The 21127-nt window shown below is 39.8% G+C and overlaps 1 non-coding gene across 1 annotated transcript; it reads left to right on the forward strand.

The window, feature by feature from the left end:
- Window positions 1-269: 269 nt before the first annotated feature.
- Window positions 270-376, forward strand: LOC130978847 (small nucleolar RNA R71). The gene has a single exon (XR_009086458.1). It is a non-coding gene; the product is annotated as a small nucleolar RNA R71 (small nucleolar RNA).
- Window positions 377-21127: the final 20751 nt, after the last annotated feature.

A 21127-nucleotide genomic window follows, 5' to 3' on the forward strand; every position in this document is an offset into this window, starting at 1 on the left:
CAAATTGACTTGTTGAGTCAATCTTGTTCTGAGCCAATATGGCATTCAGAGTGTCAATCTCAAGAACTCTTTCTTCTGATAGTCCCATTGTTCACAGGATTTCTTTCAGAAGTGTACATGAATTGGTTATTTGCAACCATTTCAATTAGCTCTTGAGCTTCTGTAGGCGTCTTCTTCAGATGAAGAGATCCTCCAGCAGAGCTATCCAAAGACATCTTGGATAGTTCAGAGAGACCATCATAGAAAATACCTATGATGCTCCCTTCAGAAAGCATGTCAGAAGGACATTTTCTGATTAATTGTTTGTATCTTTCCCAAGCTTCATAGAGGGATTCTCCATCCTTCTGTCTGAAGGTTGGACTTCCACTCTAAGCTTACTCCATTTTTGAGGTGGAAAGAACTTTGCCAAGAAGGCATTGACTAGCTTTTCCCAAGAGTCCAGGCTATCTTTAGGTTGTGAGTCCAACCATATTCTAGCTCTGTCTCTTACAGCAAAAGGGAATAGCATCAGTCTATAGACTCAGGGTCAACCCCATTAGTCTTGACTGTGTCACAGATTTGCAAGAACTCAGCTAAAAACTGATGAGGATCTTCCATTGGAAGTCCATGGAACTTGCAATTGTTGCATTAGAGAAACTAATTGAGGCTTAAGCTCAAAGTTGTTTGCTCCAATGGCAGGGATAGAGATGCTTCTCCCATAGAAGTCGGGAGTAGGTGCAGTAAAGTCACCCAGCACCTTCCTTGCATTGTTGGCATTGTTGTTGTTTTCGGCTGCCATGTGTTCTTCTTCTTTGAAGAATTCGGTCAGGTCCTCAACAGAGAGTTGTGCTTTAGCTTCTCTTAGCTTTCTCTTCAAGGTCCTTTCAGGTTCAGGGTCAGCTTCAACAAGAATGCCTTTGTCTCTGCTCCTGCTCATATGAAAGAGAAGAGAAAAAGAAAATGTGGAATCCTCTATGTCACAGTATAGAGATTCCTTGAGGTGTCAGAGGAAACGAAAAATAGAAGAAGGAAGTAGAAGAATTCGAACTTGATTAGATAGAGTTCGAATTGTGCATTAAGAAGGAGTAGTACTCCATAAATAGAAGGATGTGGGAAGAAGGGAAGAGAATTTTCGAAAATTCAATTAAAAAGATTTTAAAAACATTTTGAAAAATTGATTGATAATTTTCGAAAATTCAAAGTGGAAAAGAAATCAAGTGATTTTTGAAAAAGATTTTGAAATTAGAAATTAAAAAGATTTGATTAAAAACTATTTTGAAAAAGATGTGGTTGAGAAGATATGATTGGTTTTAAAAAAAATGTGATTGAGAAGATATGATTTGAGAACAATTTTAAAAAGATATGTTTTGAAAACAATTTTAAAAGATTTGATTTTGAAAATTAGTAACTTGCCTAACAAGAAAAGATATGATTCAAACATTAAACCTTTCTCAACAGAAAAGGCAACAAATTTGAGATGTTCAATCAAATCATTAATTGTTAGTAAGTATTTTTGAAAAAGGAAAGAAATTGATTTTGAAAACATGTGATTGAAAAGATATGATTGAAAAGATTGATTTTGAAAAACTTTGAAAACTTGAAAAAAAAATTGATTTGAAAACAAAATCTTCCCCTAGCACCATCCTGGCGTTAAACGCCCAGAATGGTATACATTCTGGCGTTTAACACCCAAAATGCTACCTCTTTGGGCGTTAAACGCCCAACCAGGTACCCTGGCTGGCGTTTAAACGCCAGTCTGTCTTCTTCACTGGGCATTTTTGAATGCTCAGCTTTTTCTGTATAATTCCTCTGCAGCATGTTCTGAATCTTCAATTCTTTGTATCATTGACTTGAAAAGACACAAATTAAAAATATTTTTGGATTTTTAATAATAAGGACAAATCAAAATGCAACAAGAATCAAATAACAATGCATGCAAGACACCAAACTTAGCAGTTTGTATACTACTGACACTATATGAGACACATAAATACTCAAGCCAAAAGAATTCAAAGATCAGAGTAAGAAATCATCAAGAATTACTTGAAGATCCTTAAGACACATGAATGAATGCATGCAATTGACACCAAACTTAAGATGAGACACTAGACTTAAGCAAGAAACATCAAATATTTTTGGTTTTTATGATTTTGTAATTTTTTTGTGTTTTTCGAAAATTAAGTGGAAAAAAGATATCAAAATTCTTAATGAGAATTCAGGAATCAGTGCAATGCTAGTCTAAGACTCCGGTCCAGGAATTAGACATGGCTTCACAGCCAGCCAAGCTTTCAAAGAAAGCTTCGGTCCAAAACACTAGACATGGCCAAAGGCCAGCCAAGCCTTAGCAGATCACTGCTCCAAAAGCAAGATTGATAAAAATCAACAAGCTCTTGTGATGATAAGTTGAAACCTCGGTCCAATGAAATTAGACATGGCTTCTCAGCCAGCCAGATTTCAACAAATCATCATGAAACTCTAGAATTTATCTTCAAGAATTTCGAAAAAAAAAATACCTAATCTAAGCAACAAGATGAACCTTCAGTTGTCCAAACTGAACAATCCCAGGCATTGTTACCAAAAGCTTGCTCAAAACTTGAACAATCCCCGGCAACGGCGCCAAAAACTTGGTGCGCGAAATTGTGAACAATACTTTTCACAACTCTCATAATCCCTGGTCATGAACTCCAAAAACTTGGTGGTTCAATTCCATGGCATTACACAACTTCGCACAACTAACCAGCAAGTGCACTGGGTCGTCCAAGTAATACCTTACGTGAGTAAGGGTCGATCCCACGGAGATTGTTGCTATGAAGCAAGCTATGGTCATCTTGTAAATCTTAGTCAGGCAAACTCAAATGTATATGGTGATGAACGAAAATAACATAAAAGATAAAGATAGAGATACTTATGTATATCATTGGTGAGAGCTTCAGATAAGTGCATGAAGATGCCTTCCCTTCCGTCTCTCTGCTTTCCTACTGTCTTCATCCAATCCTTCTTACTCCTTTCCATGGCAAGCTTATGCAAGGGTTTCACCGTTGTCAGTGGCTACCTCCCATCCTCTCATTGGAAATGTTCAACGCACCCTGTCACGGCACGGCTATCCATCTGTCGGTTCTCAATCAGGCCGGAATAGAATCCAGTGATTCTTTTGCGTCTGTCACTAACGCCCCGCCCTCAGGAGTTTGAAGCACGTCACAGTCATTCAGTCATTGAATCCTACTCAGAATACCATAGACAAGGTTAGACCTTCCGGATTCTCTTGAATGCCACCATCAGTTCTCGCCTATACCACGAAGACTCTGATCTCACGGAATGGCTGGCTCGTTTGTCAGGCGAGCACTCGGTTGTCAGGCGATCAACCATGCATCGTGTTATCAGGAATCCAAGAGATATTCACTAGAGCTTTGATTGCTTGTAGAACAAGAATGGTTGTCAGTCACCTTGTTCATGAGTGAGAATGATGATGAGTGTCACGGATCATCACATTCATCAAGTTGAAGAACAAGTGATATCTTGGACAAAGAACAAGCGGAATTGAATGGAAGAACAATAGTAATTGCATTAATACTCGAGGTACAGCAGAGCTCCACACCTTAATCTATGGTGTGTAGAAACTCCACCGTTGAAAATACATAAGAACAAAAGTCTAGGCATGGCCGAATGGCCAGCCTCCCAAAGAGGGTTCAATCATCAAAACATGATCAAAAGCTCTCTAATACAATAGTAAAAGGTCCTTCTTATAGAAAACTAGTAGCCTAAGGTGTACAGAGATGAGTAAATGACATAAAAATCCACTTCCGGGCCCACTTGGTGTGTGCTTTGGCAGAGTAATGAAGCAATTTCGTGTAGAGACTCTTCTTGGAGTTAAACGCCAGCTTTTATGCCAGTTTGGGCGTTTAACTCCCATTTGGGTGCCAGTTCCAGCGTTTAACGCTGGGATTTCTTGAGGTGACTTTGAACGCCAGTTTGGGCCATCAAATCTTGGGCAAAGTATGGACTATCATATATTGCTGGAAAGCCCAGGATGTCTACTTTCTAACGCCGTTGAGAGCGCGCCAATTGGGCTTCTGTAGCTCCAGAAAATCCACTTCGAGTGCAGGGAGGTCAGAATCCAACAGCATCTGCAGTCCTTTTCAGTCTCTGAATCAGATTTTTGCTCAGGTCCCTCAATTTCAGCCAGAAAATACCTGAAATCACAGAAAAACACACAAACTCATAGTAAAGTCCAGAAAAGTGAATTTTAACTAAAAACTAATAAAAATATACTAAGAACTCCACTAAAACTACTAAAAACATACTAAAAACAATGCCAAAAAGCGTACAAATTATCCGCTCATCAGCCTTCCGGATTCTCTTGAATGCCGCCATCAATTCTAGCTTATACCACGAAGATTCCGAATAAGGAGTCCAAGAGATAATCATCACATTCATCAAGTTCTTGAGTGCGAATGAATATCTTGGAATAAGAACAAGCTGAATTGAATAGAAGAACAATAGTAATTGCATTAATACTCGAGGTACAGCAGAGCTCCACACCTTAATCTATGTTGTGTAGAAACTCCACCGTTGAAAATACATAAGAACAAGGTCTAGGCATGGCCGAATGGCCAGCCTCCCAATACATGATCAAAAGACTCAAAATGATCAAGGATCCAAAGATTCAAAGATCTAAAGATGATTAAAGATCCAAGGATGAAAATACAATAGCAAAAGGTCCTACTTATAGAGAACTAGTAGCCTAGGGTTTACAGAAATGAGTAAATGACAGAAAAATCTACTTCCGGGCCCACTTGGTGTGTGCTTGGGCTGAGCATTGAAGCATTTTCATGTAGAGACTCTTGTTGGAGTTAAACGCCAGCTTTTGTGCCAGTTTGGGCGTTTAACTCCCATTCTTGTGCCAGTTCCGGCGTTTAACGCTGGGCAGTTTTGAGCTGATTTAAAACGCCCGTTTGGGCCATCAAATCTCGGGAAAAGTATGGACTATTATACATTGCTGGAAAGCCCAGGATGTTTACTTTCCAACGCCGTTGAGAGAGCGCCAATTGGGCTTCTGTAGCTCCAGAAAATCTACTTCGAGTGCAGGGAGGTCAGAATCCAACAGCATCTGCAATCCTTTTCAGTCTCTGAATCAGATTTTTGTTCAGGTCCCTCAATTTCAGCCAGAAAATACCTGAAATCACAGAAAAACACACAAACTCATAGTAAAGTCCAGAAAAGTGAATTTTAACTAAAAACTAATAAAAATATAATAAAAACTAACTAAAACATACTAAAAACATACCAAATCAGCTCAAAACTGCCCGGCGTTAAACGCCGGAACTGGCACAAGAATGGGAGTTAAACGCCCAAACTGGCACAAAAGCTGGCGTTTATCTCCAAGAAGAGTCTCTACACAAAAATGCTTCAATGCTCAGCCCAAGCACACACCAAGTGGTCCCGGAAGTGGATTTTTCTGTCATTTACTCATTTCTGTAAACCTTAGGCTACTAGTTCTTTATAAATAAGACCTTTTGCTATTGTATTTTCATCCTTGGTTCTTTGATCATCTTTAGATCTTTGAATCTTTGGATCCTTGATCATTTTGAGTCTTTTGATCATGTATTGGGAGGCTGGCCATTCGGCCATGCCTAGACCTTGTTCTTATGTATTTTCAACGGTGGAGTTTTTACACACCATAGATTAAGGTGTGGAGCTCTGCTGTACCTCGAGTATTAATGCAATTACTATTGTTCTTCTATTCAATTCAGCTTGTTCTTATTCCAAGATATTCATTCGCACTCAAGAACTTGATGAATGTGATGATTATGTGACGCTCATCATCATTCTCACGTATGAACGCGTGCCTGACAACCACTCCCGTTCTACAAGCAAACAAGGCTTGAATGTTTATCTCTTGGATTCTTTAATCGGAATCTTCGTGGTATAAGCTAGAATTGATGGCGGCATTCAAGAGAATTCGGAAGGTCTAAACCTTGTCTGTGCTATTCTGAGTAGGATTCAATGATTGAATAACTGTGACGAGCTTCAAACTCCTGAAGGCTGGGCGTTAGTGACAGACGCAAAAGAATCAATGGATTCTACTCCAATCTGATTGAGGACCGACAGATGAATAGCCGTGCCGTGACAGGGTGCGTTGAATATTTTCACTGAGAGGACGGGACTGTAGCCACTGACAACGGTGATGCCCAACATACAGCTTGCCATAGAAAGGAGTAAGAAGGATTGGATGAAGACAGTAGGAAAGCAGAGAGACAGAAGGGACAAAACATCTCCATTCGCTTATCTGAAGTTCTCACCAATGAATTACATAAGTATCTCTATCTTTATTCTATGCGTTATTCATATATCATCCATAACCAGTTGAATCTTCCTGACTAAGATTTACAAGGTGACCATAGCTTGCTTCATACCAACAATCTCCGTGGGATCAACCCTTACTCGCGTAAGGTTTATTACTTGGACGACCCAGTGCACTTGCTGGTTAGTTGTGCGAAGTTGTGTTTATGCCATGGTATTGAGCACCAAGTTTTTGGATTCATTACCGGGGATTATTTAAGTTGTGAAAAGTAGTGATCACAATTTCGTGCAAAAGAAGTGGCTACCCATTGGGCGTTTAACGCCACTTTCTTACCCTTTTCTGGCGTTTGAACGCCAGAATCATTCCTCTCTGGGCTCTTACTGTCCTCAGAGGGATTTTGGGTAGTTGGTTGGTCATCCTCTGTCAGTTGTTCCTTTCTTAGCTTTCTGCTGCTTTGAGTTGATACATTCAATGTCTTCTCACTCCTTAATTTAACAGCTTGGCATTCTTCTGTTATCTGTTTAGATAGTTGCTGTCATGTCTGATTCAATTGTGCTTCCATATTCTTGTTAGCATTTTTAGTGTCTTGGAGCATCTCTTTAAATTCTGCTAATTGTTTTGTCATAAGGAGTAATTGCTGATTAAGCTCAATCATCTGTTCTTGAGGATTAGGATCAGTGGCTACTGCCATAACTTCTTCTTTTGTGGAGAACTCATTGCTAGAGTACAAATGTTGATTTCTAGCAACAGTATCTATAAGCTCTTGAGCCTCCTCAATCGTCTTCCTCATATGTATAGATCCACCTGCTGAGTGGTCTAGAGACATCTGAGCTTTTTCTGCAAGTCCATAGTAGAAGATGTCTAACTGTACCCACTCTGAAAACATTTCAGAGGGGCATTTTCTTAGCATACCTATATACCTCTCCCAGGCATTATAAATGGATTCATTATCCTCTTGTTTAAAGCCTTGGATGTCCAGCCTTAGCTGTGTCATCCTTTTTGGAGGGTAAAATTGATTCAGGAATTTGTCTGATAACTGTTTCCATGTCTTTATGCTTGCTGTAGGTTGGTTATTCAACCACCTCTTAGCTTGATCTTTTACAGCAAATGGAAACAGCAATAGTCTGCTGATCCACCTCTTTATCACGTACTGTGTCAGCAATTTGTAAGAATTGTGCCAGAAACTCAGTAGGTTCTTCCTGTGAAAGACCGGAATACTGGCAATTTTGCTGCACCATGATAATGAGTTGAGGATTTAGCTCAAAGCTGCTTGCTTTAATGGGAGGTATACAGATGCTACTCCCATATGCAGCTGTAATGGGGTTAGCATATGACCCCAGAGTCCTTCTGGACTGCTCAATTCCACTTAGATCCATGATGGAGAAAGGGAGATGATGCGGATATTATTATTTTATTTTATTTTATTTTTTTTTATTAAAAGTGACCAAAAGAAAAAAAATAAAATAAAATAAATGGAAAATAAATAAAATTTCGAAAACTAAAAGAAAATAAGATCAAAGCAAATTGAAAACTAAATCAATTAGTTAATTAAAAAGATTTTGGAATTAGCAATTAAAAAGATATGATTGAAAATATGATTGCAATTAAAGGGATTTGATTTTTGAAAAAGATTTGAAAAGATCAATTTTTGAGATTAGAATTTTGACTTGACTAAAAAAAAAGATATGATTTTGAAAATCTTTGTCTAAATTAATGCAAAATTTCGAAAATTATGAGTAAAATAAGGAAAGGATCTTTTTTTTATTTTTAAATTTTAATGAGGAAAGAGAAAAACAACAAAAAGACACTAAACTTAAAAATTTTAGATAAAAACAAAGAGAACAAACAAGAAAACTTTGAATGTCAAGATGAACACCAAGAACACTTTTAAGGTCAAGATGAACACCAAGAACAAATTTTTGAAAAATTTTTAAGTGAATAAAAGCACAAAAGACACCAAACTTAAAATTTTTAGAAAATCAAACACAAATTTTCGAAAACTTAAAGGAAAACACAAGGAAGACACCAAACTTAAAATATGAAACTAAAATCAAATAAAAGACTCTAAACCAACAAAAATAAAACAGTCCTAATCTAAGCAACAAGATAAACTGTCAGTTGTCCAAACTCGAACAATCCCCGGCAACGGCGCCAAAAATTTGGTGCACGAAATTGCAATCACACTTTCGCAATCCCGCACAACTAACCAGCAAGTGCACTGGGTCGTCCAAGTAATACCTTACATGAGTAAGGGTCGATCCCACGGAGATTGTCGGCTTGAAGCAAGCTATGGTTATCTTGTAACTCTTAGTCAGGATATCAAAAATTATCAGGATTGATTGTGAAAAGCAAAAGAACATGAAATAAGTACTTGTTTTACAGTAATGGAGAGTATGTTGAGGTTTTGGAGATGCTCTATCTTCTGAACCTCTGCTTTCCTACTGTCTTCTTCTTCAAACACGCAAGGATCCTTCCATGGCAAGCTGTATGTAGGGTTTCACCGTTGTCAATGGCTACCTCCCATCCTCTAAGTGAAAATGTTCAACGCGCTCTGTCACAGCACGGCTAATCATCTGTCGGTTCTCAATCGGGTTGGAATAGAATCCAGTGATTCTTTTGCGTCTGTCACTAATGCCCAGCCCTCAGGAGTTTGAAGCTCGTCACAGTCATTCAATCCTTGAATTCTACTCAGAATACCACAGACAAGGTTTAGACCTTCCGGATTCTCTTGAATGCCGCCATCAATTCTAGCTTATACCACGAAGATTCCGATTAAAGAATCCAAGAGATATCTACTCAATCTAAGGTAGAACGGAGGTGGTTGTCAGGTACACGTTCATAGTTGAGAATGATGATGAGTGTCACGGATCATCACATTCATCAGGTTTAAGAACAAGTGATATCTTAGAATGGAAGCAAGCATGATTGAATGAAAAACAGTAATAATTGCATTAATCCATCAAGACACAGCAGAGCTCCTCACCCCCAACCATGGGGTTTAGAGACTCATGCTGTAGAAGATACAATGAGAAACGTGTAAAGTGTCATGAGGTACAGATACCATGTCAAAAGATCCTATTAATAGTGAACTAGTAACCTAGGGTATATAGAAATGAGTAAATGACGTAAAAATCCACTTCTGGGGTCCACTTGGCGTGTGCTTGGGCTGAGCATTGAAGCTTTTATGTGTAGAGACTTTTTCTGGAGTTAAACACCAGCTTTTATGCCAATTTGGGCGTTTAACTCCAATTCTTATGCCAGTTCCGGCGTTAAACGCCAGGAATTCTGATGCTGATTTTTAACGCCAGTTTGGGCCATCAAATCTCGGGCAAAGTATGGACTATTATACATTGCTGGAAAGCCCAGGATGTCTACTTTCCAACGCCATTAAGAGCGCGTCAATTGGGCTTCTGTAGCTCCAGAAAAGCCACTTTTAGTGCAGGGAGGTCAGAATCCAACAGCATCTGCAGTCCTTTTCAGCCTCTGAATCAGATTTTTGCTCAGTACCCTCAATTTCAGCCAGAAAATACCTGAAATCACAGAAAAATACACAAACTCATAGTAAAGCCCAGAAAAGTGAATTTTAACTAAAAACTAATAAAAATATAATAAAAACTAACTAAAATACACTAAAAACATACTAAAAACAATGCCAAAAAGCGTATAAATTATCCGCTCATCAAAACTCCACCGTTGAAAATACATAAGAACAAGGTCTAGGCATGGCCGTGAGGCCAGCCCCCAAAATGTGATCAAAAGATTCAAAGATCTCCAGATATCAAATACAATAGCAAAAGGTCCTATTTGTAGAGAACTAGTAGCCTAAGGTTTACAGAAATGAGTAAATGACATAAAAATCCACTTCCGGGCCTACTTGGTGTGTGCTTGGGCTGAGTATTGAAGCTTTCATGTGTAGAGACTTTTCTTGGAGTTAAACGCCAGCTTTTGTGCCAGTTTGGGCGTTTAACTCCCATTCTTGTGCCAGTTCCGGCGTTTAACGCCGGGCAGTTTTGAGCTGATTTGGAACGCCAGTTTGGGCCATCAAATCTCGGGCAAAGTATGGACTATTATACATTGCTGGAAAGCCCAGGATGTCCACTTTCCAACGTCGTTGAGAGCGCGCCAATTGGGCTTCTGTAGCTCCAGAAAATCCACTTCGAGTGCAGGGAGGTCAGAATCCAACAGCATCTGCAGTCCTTTTCAGCCTCTGAATCAGATTTTTGCTCAGGTCCCTCAATTTCAGCCAGAAAATACCTAAAATCCCAGAAAAACATACAAACTCATAGTAAAGTCCAGAAAAGTGAATTTTAACTAAAAACTAATAAAAAATACTAAAAACTAACTAAAACATACTAAAAACATACTAAAAACAATGCCAAAAAGCGTATAAATTATCCGCTCATCACAACACCAAACTTAAATTGTTGCTTGTCCCCAAGCAGATGAAAATCAAATAAGATAAAGAGAAGAGAATATGAAATAAATTCCAAAAACATCTATGAAGATCAGTATTAATTAGATGAGCGGGGCTTTTAGCTTTTTGCCTCTGAACAGTTTTGGCATCTCACTCTATCCTTTGAAATTCAGAATGATTGGCTTCTATAGGAACTCAGAATCCAGATAGTGTTATTGATTCTCCTAGTTAAGTATGATGATTCTTGAACACAGCTACTTTATGAGTCTTGACCGTGGCCCAAAGCACTCTTTCTTCCAGTATTACCACCGGATACATATATGCCACAGACACATAATTGGGTGAACCTTTTGGTGCACGAATTTGTGATTCGCACAACTAACCAGCAAGTGCACTGGGTCGTCCAAGTAATACCTTACGTGAGTAAGGGTCGATCCCACGGAGATTATTGGTTTGAAGCAAGCTATGTTTATCTTATTATTCTTAGTCAGGATATTAATTAAAATTATCAGTTGGAATTATTAGATTGGAAAAATAAAAGAGAATAAAAGCGTTACTTGTTGTGCAGTAATGAGAAATATGTTGGAGTTTCGGAGATGCTTTGTCCTCTGAACTTCAACTCTTCCTTGAAATCCTTTTCCACACGCAAGATCCCTTCCATGGCAAGCTCTCTGTAGGGTGTCACCGTTGTCAATGGCTACTTCCCATCCTCTCAGTGAAAACGTTCCTATGCTCTGTCACAGCACGGCTAATCATCTGTCGGTTCTCAATCAGGTTGGAATAGAATCCATTGATTCTTTTGCGTCTGTCACTAACGCCCAGCCTTCAGGAGTTTGAAGCTCGTCACAGTCATTCAATCCCAGAATCCTACTCGGAATACCACAGACAAGGTTTAGACTTTCCGGATTCTCATGAATGCCGCCATCAATCCGGCTTATACCACGAAGATTCTGAGTAATGAATCTAAGAGATACTCATTCAATCTGATGTAGAACGGAGGTGGTTGTCAGGCACACGTTCATGGATTGAGGAAGGTGATGAGTGTCACGGATCATCACCTTCTCCATAATTAAGCGCGAATGAACATCTTAGATAAGAACAAGCGTGTTTGAATGAAAAACAAAGGAATTATATTAATTCATCGAGACGCTGCAGAGCTCCTCACCCCCAACAATGGAGTTTAGAGATTCATGCCGTCAAAAAGTATGTAATTTAGATCTGAAAATGTCATGAGGTACAAAATAATTCTCTAAAAGTTGTTTGAATAATAAACTAGTAACCTAGGTTTACAGAATATGAGTAAACTAAGATAATTGGTGCAGAAATCCACTTCTGGGGCCCACTTGGTGTGTGATGGGGCTGAGACTAGAGCTATCCACGAGTAGAGGCTTTTCTTGGAGTTGAACTCCAAGTTATGACGTGTTTTGGGCGTTCAACTCCGGATCATGACGTGTTTCTGGCGTTTAACTCCAGACAGCAGCATGTACTTGGCGTTCAACGCCAAGTTACGTCGTCTATCTTCGCGCAAAGTATGGACTATTATATATTGCTGGAAAGCCCAGGATGTCTACGTTCCAACGCCATTGAGAGCGCGCCAATTGGACTCCTATAGCTCCAGAAAATTCATTTCGAGTGCAGGGAGGTCAGGATCCAACAGCATCAGCAGTCCTTTTTCAGCCTAACTCAGATTTTTGCTCAGCTCCCTCAATTTCAGCCAGAAAATACCTGAAATCACAGAAAAACACACAAACTCATAGTAAAGTCCAGAAATATGATTTTTGCTTAAAAACTAATAAAATTCTATTAAAAACTAATTAAAACATGCTAAAATCTACATGAAATTACCCCCAAAAAGCGTATAAAATATCCGCTCATCACCTTTTCAGATTGTGACTCAGCTTTGCTAGAGTCCCCAATTAGAGGTGTCCAGGGTTCTTAAGCACACTCTTTTTGCCTTGGATCACAACTTTATTATTTTTTTATCTTTTTCTTTTTCTTTTTCTTTTTTTCTTTTTTTTCGTTTTTCTCTTCTTTTTTTTAATGTTCACTGCTTTTTCTTGCTTCAAGAATGATTTTTATGATTTTTCAGATCCTCAGTAACATGTCTCCTTTTTCATCATTCTTTCAAGAGCCAACCATTCATGAACAACAAATTCAAAATACATATGCACTGTTTAAGCATACATTCAGAAAACAAAAGTATTGCCACCACATCAAAATAATTAATCTATTATAAAATTCAAAATTCATGCAATTCTTCTCTTTTTCAATTAAGAACATTTTTCATTCAAGAAAGGTGATAGAATCATAGGACATTCATAACTTTAAGGCATAGACACTAAGACACTAATGATCATGAGACACAAACATAGATAAACATAAGCATAAATTTCAAAAAACAGGAAAATAAAGAACAAGGAAATTAAAGAACGGGTCCACCTTAGTGATGGCGGCTTGTTCTTCCTCTTGAAGATCTTATCGAGTGCTTGAGCTCCTCAATGTCTCTTCCTTGTCTTTGTTGCTCCTCTCTCATGATTCTTTGATCTTCTCTAATTTCATGGAGGAGGATGGAATGTTCTTGGTGCTCCACCCTTAGTTGTCCCATGTTGGAACTCAATTCTCCTAGGGAGGTGTTGATTTGCTCCCAATAGTTTTGTCGAGGAAAGTGCATCCCTTGAGGTATCTCAGGGATTTCATGATGAGTGGGATCTCTTGTTTGCTACATCCTTTTCTTAGTGATGGGCTTGTCCTCATCAATGGGGATGTCTCCCTCTATGTCAATTCCAACTGAATAACAGAGGTGACAAATGAGATGAGGAAAGGCTAATCTTGCTAAGGTAGAGGACTTGTCCGCCACCTTATAAAGTTCTTGGGCTATAACCTCATGAACTTCTACTTCCTCTCCAATCATGATGCTATGAATCATGATGGCCCGGTCTATAGTAACTTCGGACCGGTTGCTAGTGGGAATGATTGAGCATTGGATAAACTCCAACCATCCCCTAGCCACAGGCTTGAGGTCATGCCTTCTTAGTTGAACCGGCTTTCCTCTTGAATCTCTCTTCCATTGAGCGCCCTCTTCACAAATGTCTGTGAGGACTTGGTCCAACCTTTGATCAAAGTTGACCATTCTAGTGTAAGGGTGTTCATCTCCTTGCATCATGGGCAAGTTGAATGCCAACCTTACATTTTTCGGACTAAAATCTAAGCATTTCCCCCGAACCATTGTAAGCCAATTCTTTGGGTTCGGGTTCACACTTTGACCATGGCTCTTGGTGATCCATGCATTGGCATAGAACTCTTGAACCATTAAGATTCCGACTTGTTGAATGGGGTTGGTAAGAACTTCCCAACCTCTTCTTCGGATCTCATGTCGGATCTCTGGATATTCACTCTTTTTGTGTTTGAAAGGGACCTCGGGGAACACCTTCTTCAAGGCCACAACTTCATAGAAGTGGTCTTGATACACCCTTGAGATGAATCTCTCCACTCCCATGACTCGGAGGTGGAAGCTTTTGCCTTCCCTTTCCTCTTTCTAGAGGTTTCTCCGGCCTTGGATGCCATAAATGGTTATGGAAAAACAAAAAGCAATGCTTTTACCACACCAAACTTAGAAGGTTTGCTCGTCCTCGAGCAAAAGAAGATAGAAGAGAGTAGAAGGAGAAGAAATAGAGGAGATGGAGATGGCTTTGTGGTTCGGCCAAAGGGGGAGAAGTAGTGTTTAGGGTGTGTGAAAATGGAGGAGTGAAGATGGGTTTATATAGGGGTGGAGAGAGGGGTAGGGTTCGGCTATGGGAGGGTGGGCTTGGGAGGGAAAGTGGTTTGAATTTGAATGGTGAGGTAGGTGGGGTTTTATGATGGATGGATGTGAGTGGTGAAGAGAATAGTGGGATTTAATAGGTGAGGGGTTTTTAGGGAAGAGGTGTTGAGGTGATTGGTGAATGGGTGAAGAAGAAGAGAGAGGGTGGTGGGGTAGGTGGGGATCCTATGGGGTCCACAGATCCTGAGGTGTCAAGGAAAAGTCATCCCTGCACCAAGTGGCGAGCAAAAATGCTCTTTATGCCAATTCTGGCACTAAACGCCGGGCTGGTGCCCATTTCTGGCGTTTAACGCCAGCTTCTTGCCCTTTCCTGGCGTTTAACGCCAGTCTGGTGCCCCTTTCTGGTGTTAAACGCCCGGAATGGTGCCAGACTGGGCGTTAAACGCCCATTTGCTGCCCTTACTGGCGTTTAAACGCCAGTAAGATCTTCCTCAAGGGTGTGCTGTTTTTCTTCCTATTTTTCATTCTGTTTTTCTTTTTCAATTGATTTTGTGACTTCCCATGATCATCAACCTACAGAAAACATGAAATAACAAAGGAAAATAAATTAAACTTAACATTGGGTTGCCTCCCAACAAGCGCTTCTTTAATGTCAGTAGCTTGACAGTGGGCTCTCATGGAGCCTCACAAATGCTCAGAGCACTGTTGGAACCTCCCAACACCAAACTTAGAGTTTGAATGTGGGGGTTCAACACCAAACTTAGAATTTGGTTGTGGCCTCCCAACACCAAACTTAGAGTTTGACTGTGGGGGCTCTGTTTGACTCTGTTTTAAGAGAAGCTCTTCATGCTTCTTCTCCATGGTGACAGAGGGATATCCTTGAGCCTTAAACACAAAGGATTCTTCATTCACTTGAATGATCAATTCTCCTCTGTCCACATCAATCACAGCCTTTGCTGTGGCTAAGAAGGGTCTGCCAAGGATGATGGATTCATCCATGCACTTCCCAATCTCTAGGACTATGAAATTAGCAGGGATGTAATGGTCTTCAATCTTTACCAGAACATCCTCTACAAGTCCATAAGCTTGTTTTCTTGAATTGTCTGCCATCTCTAGTGAGATTCTTGCAGCTTGTACCTCAAAGATCCCTAGCTTCTCCATTACAGAGAGAGACATGAGGTTTATGCTTGACCCTAGGTCACACAGAGCTTTCTTAAAGGTCATGGTGCCTATGGTACAAGGTATTGAAAACTTTCCAGGATCCTGTCTCTTTTGAGGTAATCTCTGCCTAGTCAAGTCATCCAGTTCTTTGGTGAGCAAAGGGGGTTCATCCTCCCAAGTCTCATTACCAAATAACTTGTCATTTAGCTTCATGATTGCTCCAAGGTACTTAGCAACTTGCTCTTCAGTGACATACTCATCCTCTTCAGAGGAAGAATACTCATCAGAGCTCATGAATGGCAGAAGTAAATCCAATGGAATCTCTATGGTCTCAGTGTGAGCCTGAGATTCCCATGGTTTCTCATTAGGGAACTCATTGGAGGCCAGTGGACGTCCATTGAGGTCTTTCTCAGTGGCGTTCACTGCCTCTCTCTCCTCTCCTAGTTCGGCCATGTGAGTCATGTTAATGGCCTTGCATTCTGTAACACCCTAACTACCAAAGCTCACGCTTCCGGCTGCGCAACTCTGATAGCTCGGACATTACGACGACACTTATACTATTTAATATTAAAATATGAGCCTGTTTAAAACTTTTTACCACAAATACCGTTCCCAAAAATACTTTCGTTCGATAACATACATCCATAGAAACCATACAACTTACAAAAACTCTTAAAGATACATCCATATATATATACATACATATATATAAGCAATATTACAAACATTAACCAATACAATTCCTATCCCTCTTATAGAATATATCAAGATAAGAGCGAGGGTACAAAATAATAATCTAAAGCAATACAGAGCATCTCAATAACAAATAATTAAACTCTTCATAACTTCTGCGCCCAATTCCTGAAAGGGGAAAAATGTAGGGGGTGAGAACATCATCCTCGAAAGGGTTCTCAGTAGAGGGTTTTTGGGAATTACTGTAATAGGATACATGAAGATAAACCGTACCAGTGATTAATAACCGTCCTATGCCTCTTTTCAAAAACAACAGTTTACAATAAAAGTAAAGTCAGAAATCTTTTCTGAAAGAGGAACCATTCAATTCTCAAAAACTCAAAAGCCTTTCAAAACGGTTTATCTATGCGGGACCAAAATAGCTTTTCATATTTTATTCCAAACCAGAAACACAAAACCGGAATCAACCATCAGTTCATCTCATTCCAACCACGGCCCTAGGCCCAAACAATCCAATCATGGCCCTAGGCCCAAACCATCTAACCTTCAACCAAATCACCACAATCCAACAGAGTCCCAGTTGCAAACACAGATAGGAAGATGCAAGCACAAACAAACAGTTATCGCAAGTAGGACAATTAGCAATTAATCACATAGGCAAACCAAGTACAATATGCACACCCAAACAATGTCACATAGATGCATATGATGCATGCCTGTCCCTAGTGGCTGATGATATCATCTGTCGGTTATAGAGCCAACCCGACAAGTCCTGGTAGCTAACCATTGGACTGTCCCTCTGTTGCGCATCCCCAACTCGAGTTATACTCATTATAAACTTGATCATAAACATGATCCATATTCATCACCCTCACTGGTGAATATTTCGGGGGCGAGTTCATCCGGGACTTTCACAGTGCCCGGCCACACTTACGACATAGGGTCAACAGAGTATCAAGTCTCAACCTGGAGCACATGGTGGCTAGCCACTGCTACTACCCAGGGAAACCCGTATCTCAGATAGTGGAAGTGCAACATTCACATTTATCAGTGATTCAGCATAAACATGCATTCAATCTCATCCATGGATCACCATCCATCTCAGCCATCCGGCTCACGGTTCATTCCAGAACCAGCCAATATTCATATCATACACAGCCATTCCGGCTCACGGTTCAATCCAGAACCAATCAATATGTATAAACATACACAGCCAATCCGGCTCTCAACAAAACAGCACTTCCACATTCAAAATCATCAAATTTATGAAATCGGCATTTAAGCCATAAATCATTTTCTCAATTCATTTCACTTTGAAATCAAGTTTCGACTCTTTTTAGCCTTGGCTTTTAGAAATCTCATTTCTCAAATCATCTCAGGCTCATAAGCCAAATTTACTCAAAGTGAGTTCCCTTTTTAAAACAGAGCCACTCTCGGCATTCTCTTTCCAAACTTCCAAACCATGGCAAGTTAAGGATTATTTCAAAGCATTCAAAATCACCCATCCAACAATGGGATTTTATATCAAAAGTTTCTCGGCAGAGTCCCAAGTCTTTAGGGAAGGTCAACCTATATCAATTCCTTAAAATTCATTGAAACTCTTAAAATCATAGATTTCTCGGTTCAAGTAAATAAAACTGAATTTACTATAAAACCGGCCATACAAAATCACAAGTTCCAACCCGGTCCAAAAATCAACTCATTTGAAACGGAACCGGTTCATTTGAATCAAACCACTTTCAGGTTTCTTTTTAGAACCCATTTTTCTAACTCTTCCAAAATGCCTCAACCTTGATTAATCAATCAAAAGTATACATTCCTTTAAAATCACTAAAAGCTCATTTTTATATTGAAATCAATATTAGGGCATCATTCTTTCCTTCAGTGATTCAAACTGTATAAATAGTTCATTTCTAAATCAGCCGAACTCAACGCATAAAGTTCAGTAAATAAATTAAGCTTGAAAACATAAATATTCTCTTAATAAATCAAATAATACAATTTCTCAAATCCAACCCTTTTTAAATAACTTTATAAACAAGTGTAGGAGTTTTGTAGAAATTTCGGCAGCACCTCCCCTAAAACTTGGACTTTTGCCACCCGGTTCGGGTCCCAACTAAACCATTTCTCATTCCTTTTCAACAGCTCAAAACCAGAAATCAATTTTAAGCAAGCTAAATCCAACAATCACCTCAGTGGCGTATCTCAAGGAAATCATTTAAAAATCAACTCAATATCAACCGTTTTAACTCATTCCCAAAGCCTTAAAGAAACAGCTCAGTAATAAATCATTTGTCCAAACCAAGTCAATTAAAGTAAACCATACTGAATTCAAAAGTGCATTCGGCTTTTCAAATCATCAAAATAATTAACTCAAATCAAATCAATCCTCAACGGATTAAACTCAGATTCAAATCTTTTAAGAATCAACTTCAAACATTACATTTTACAAGCCGCACAACAATTCAGCTAAACCAACATCCATAATCATTCAAGTCAATCAAATAATACATAAGGCAGATACAATCACTAAATACACAATATCTCACATCAGTATCCATATGTAATAATTCCAATACATAAAACATAGTTTTTGGAAAGCGCCCCTAACTCAAAACAAAAATTCCATAACCCAAACGTCTCACAGAGTCCTTTTCGCCTCATCCCGAAATCACCGGCAACCAAAACCTCAGCTCCAAGCCACTTTTGTAGCAACCCCAGCAACTCTAATCGCGACATATAACAATTGAGATTAACTCTCATAATATTGAATGCCACAACACCTCAATGTATACAGGACAGTGACTAAAGGGGTTACCGGAACGTAAACACTTACCGCAAATAGGAAGAAGTGACTGAACCATATAGCGGCAATCCCGGTGGTGGTTCCGGCAACAGCCTCACTTTTCCAGTGGCCCCAACTCACAGCAACTCCAAACACAGAAGGATGAATACTAAAAGTGAAACAACCACTTTTATGGCAACTCCAAATCGATGGAAACAACCCTGGCAGACAGGAAGGCACCAAGAACAACCATTTAACAAAGAGCAGAACAAAGTAGAACAATGCAGGAGCAGCAGCAGTTGCGGGTTCTTACCAGGCAAGACGGTGCCAACCCTAGCCTCTCTCTTTTTGCGACGAGCTCCAGCCCGTTCCGTCAGTGGTGGCAGCGTCTCCAGAAGCCTCAGCAGGGCACGGTAGAGGTAGCAATACAGCGACAAAACCCAGCCTCAACCCCTTCTCACTCGTCGAGCACGCTTTCTGTTCTTCATGGTGCTCAACGGCGGCGACATGAGCTCCGGCGGCAGTGGACTGCAACGAGGTCGACAGTGGCGAGACAAGGCACGATGGCGGCGGCTCTAACGGCGGTGATAGCAGCGCCGTCCTCCACCCCCGCGCGGGTGCCCTCTGTTCGTGGATCTCCGAGAACAGCGAAGACGGCGCGGCCACACGGAACGGCGACGGGGACTTCTCCTCCTCGCGACGATGACGGGTCGAGACGGGCGGATCTGTGGCGACGGGTCAGACCCGCGCCTCCTCTTCCCGCGGCTAAGCTCCCTCACTCCCGTTCTTCTTTCGGTGCGCCATGGCGGCGGCGGCTGGCAACTCGGCGGCGACGGCGATGCCCACCGTTGCTAGCCGTGCCTCTCTTCCTCCCCTGCCTCCCTCTGCTTTTCCCCCATTTCTTTCTAGCCCTTTCTTTCTTTTGCTTTCATTTTGTTTGCAGTTTCTGCTGCTGTTAGGGTGCTGGTGTGGTTGAAAGGGAACCGGGTAGGGTTTTCAGAGTTAGGGCTTCTCTTTCAAAAATTAGGGTTAGGGGCATTTTAGTAATTTTAGATAAAATTGGAAATAATATAGTTTTTGAAACCCAAATTAAATCCATCACTATTTGTACATAAAAAATACTATTTGCTCATCAATTTCACAAATTATTTTCAATAAAATGCCCAAATCCAAAAATTAGAAATAATATACTTAATTTCTTCATTTTCCAAAATAGCAGTAATAATATTTAAAATATTACTCATTTAATCAAAATCATGTAAAATCCATATTATTTCATAACTATCAACCTTATACTTTAAATATAGAAAATAATCCAATAATTATAAAATTGGATAATAATTACAACTTATCTCAAATCCAATAAATCAAAACTTGCCTTAATTATCTATAATAAAATAATCTCTGAAATTAAGGCTATAAATAATTATATGATTTGAGACTTAATCATAAAAAGACTTTTCAAAGATTCTGGGTCTTACATTCTACCCATCTTATAAAAATTTTCGCCCTCGAAAATTGATACAAAATGAAAGAAATTCCATAACAGTTCACCCTTGAACACATTTAAGGAAGAAGCAAAAATATCTCAAAATATAATCATATATACGATTTTCAAATACTTTGATTGTCATAAGCATAAGGATGTAAAGGTAGGAGTGTGATTGCAAAGCAAACGTTTCAATGTAGGCTCAATGCAAAAGATAACATGGGTCAATCATGTGATAGAAGGGCAAGGCATCAAAGGCTATTAAACAGGATGGAGTTAAAACGACGTGCTTAACCTCCGCACACTAATCTCATACCAACCTCAACGTTTCAACCTTCCAATTCCATCAAGCACTTTACAAACCCCAAATTCAATCACAAGCCTGGCAACCACAAACCCGTTCGCAAGGAACAAAACACCCACCACTCATAACGCTGCACACCTACCGTTTCAACTTCCATATACATATATCACGTCTTAAAGAACTAACGCATCGCATTACGTATACGTCTACAAGTCGCACGTGATATCAAAACAATTCTCGA

Source organism: Arachis stenosperma, chromosome 4 (genome assembly GCF_014773155.1).
Source record: "Arachis stenosperma cultivar V10309 chromosome 4, arast.V10309.gnm1.PFL2, whole genome shotgun sequence".
NCBI classification, from domain to species: domain Eukaryota; kingdom Viridiplantae; phylum Streptophyta; class Magnoliopsida; order Fabales; family Fabaceae; genus Arachis; species Arachis stenosperma.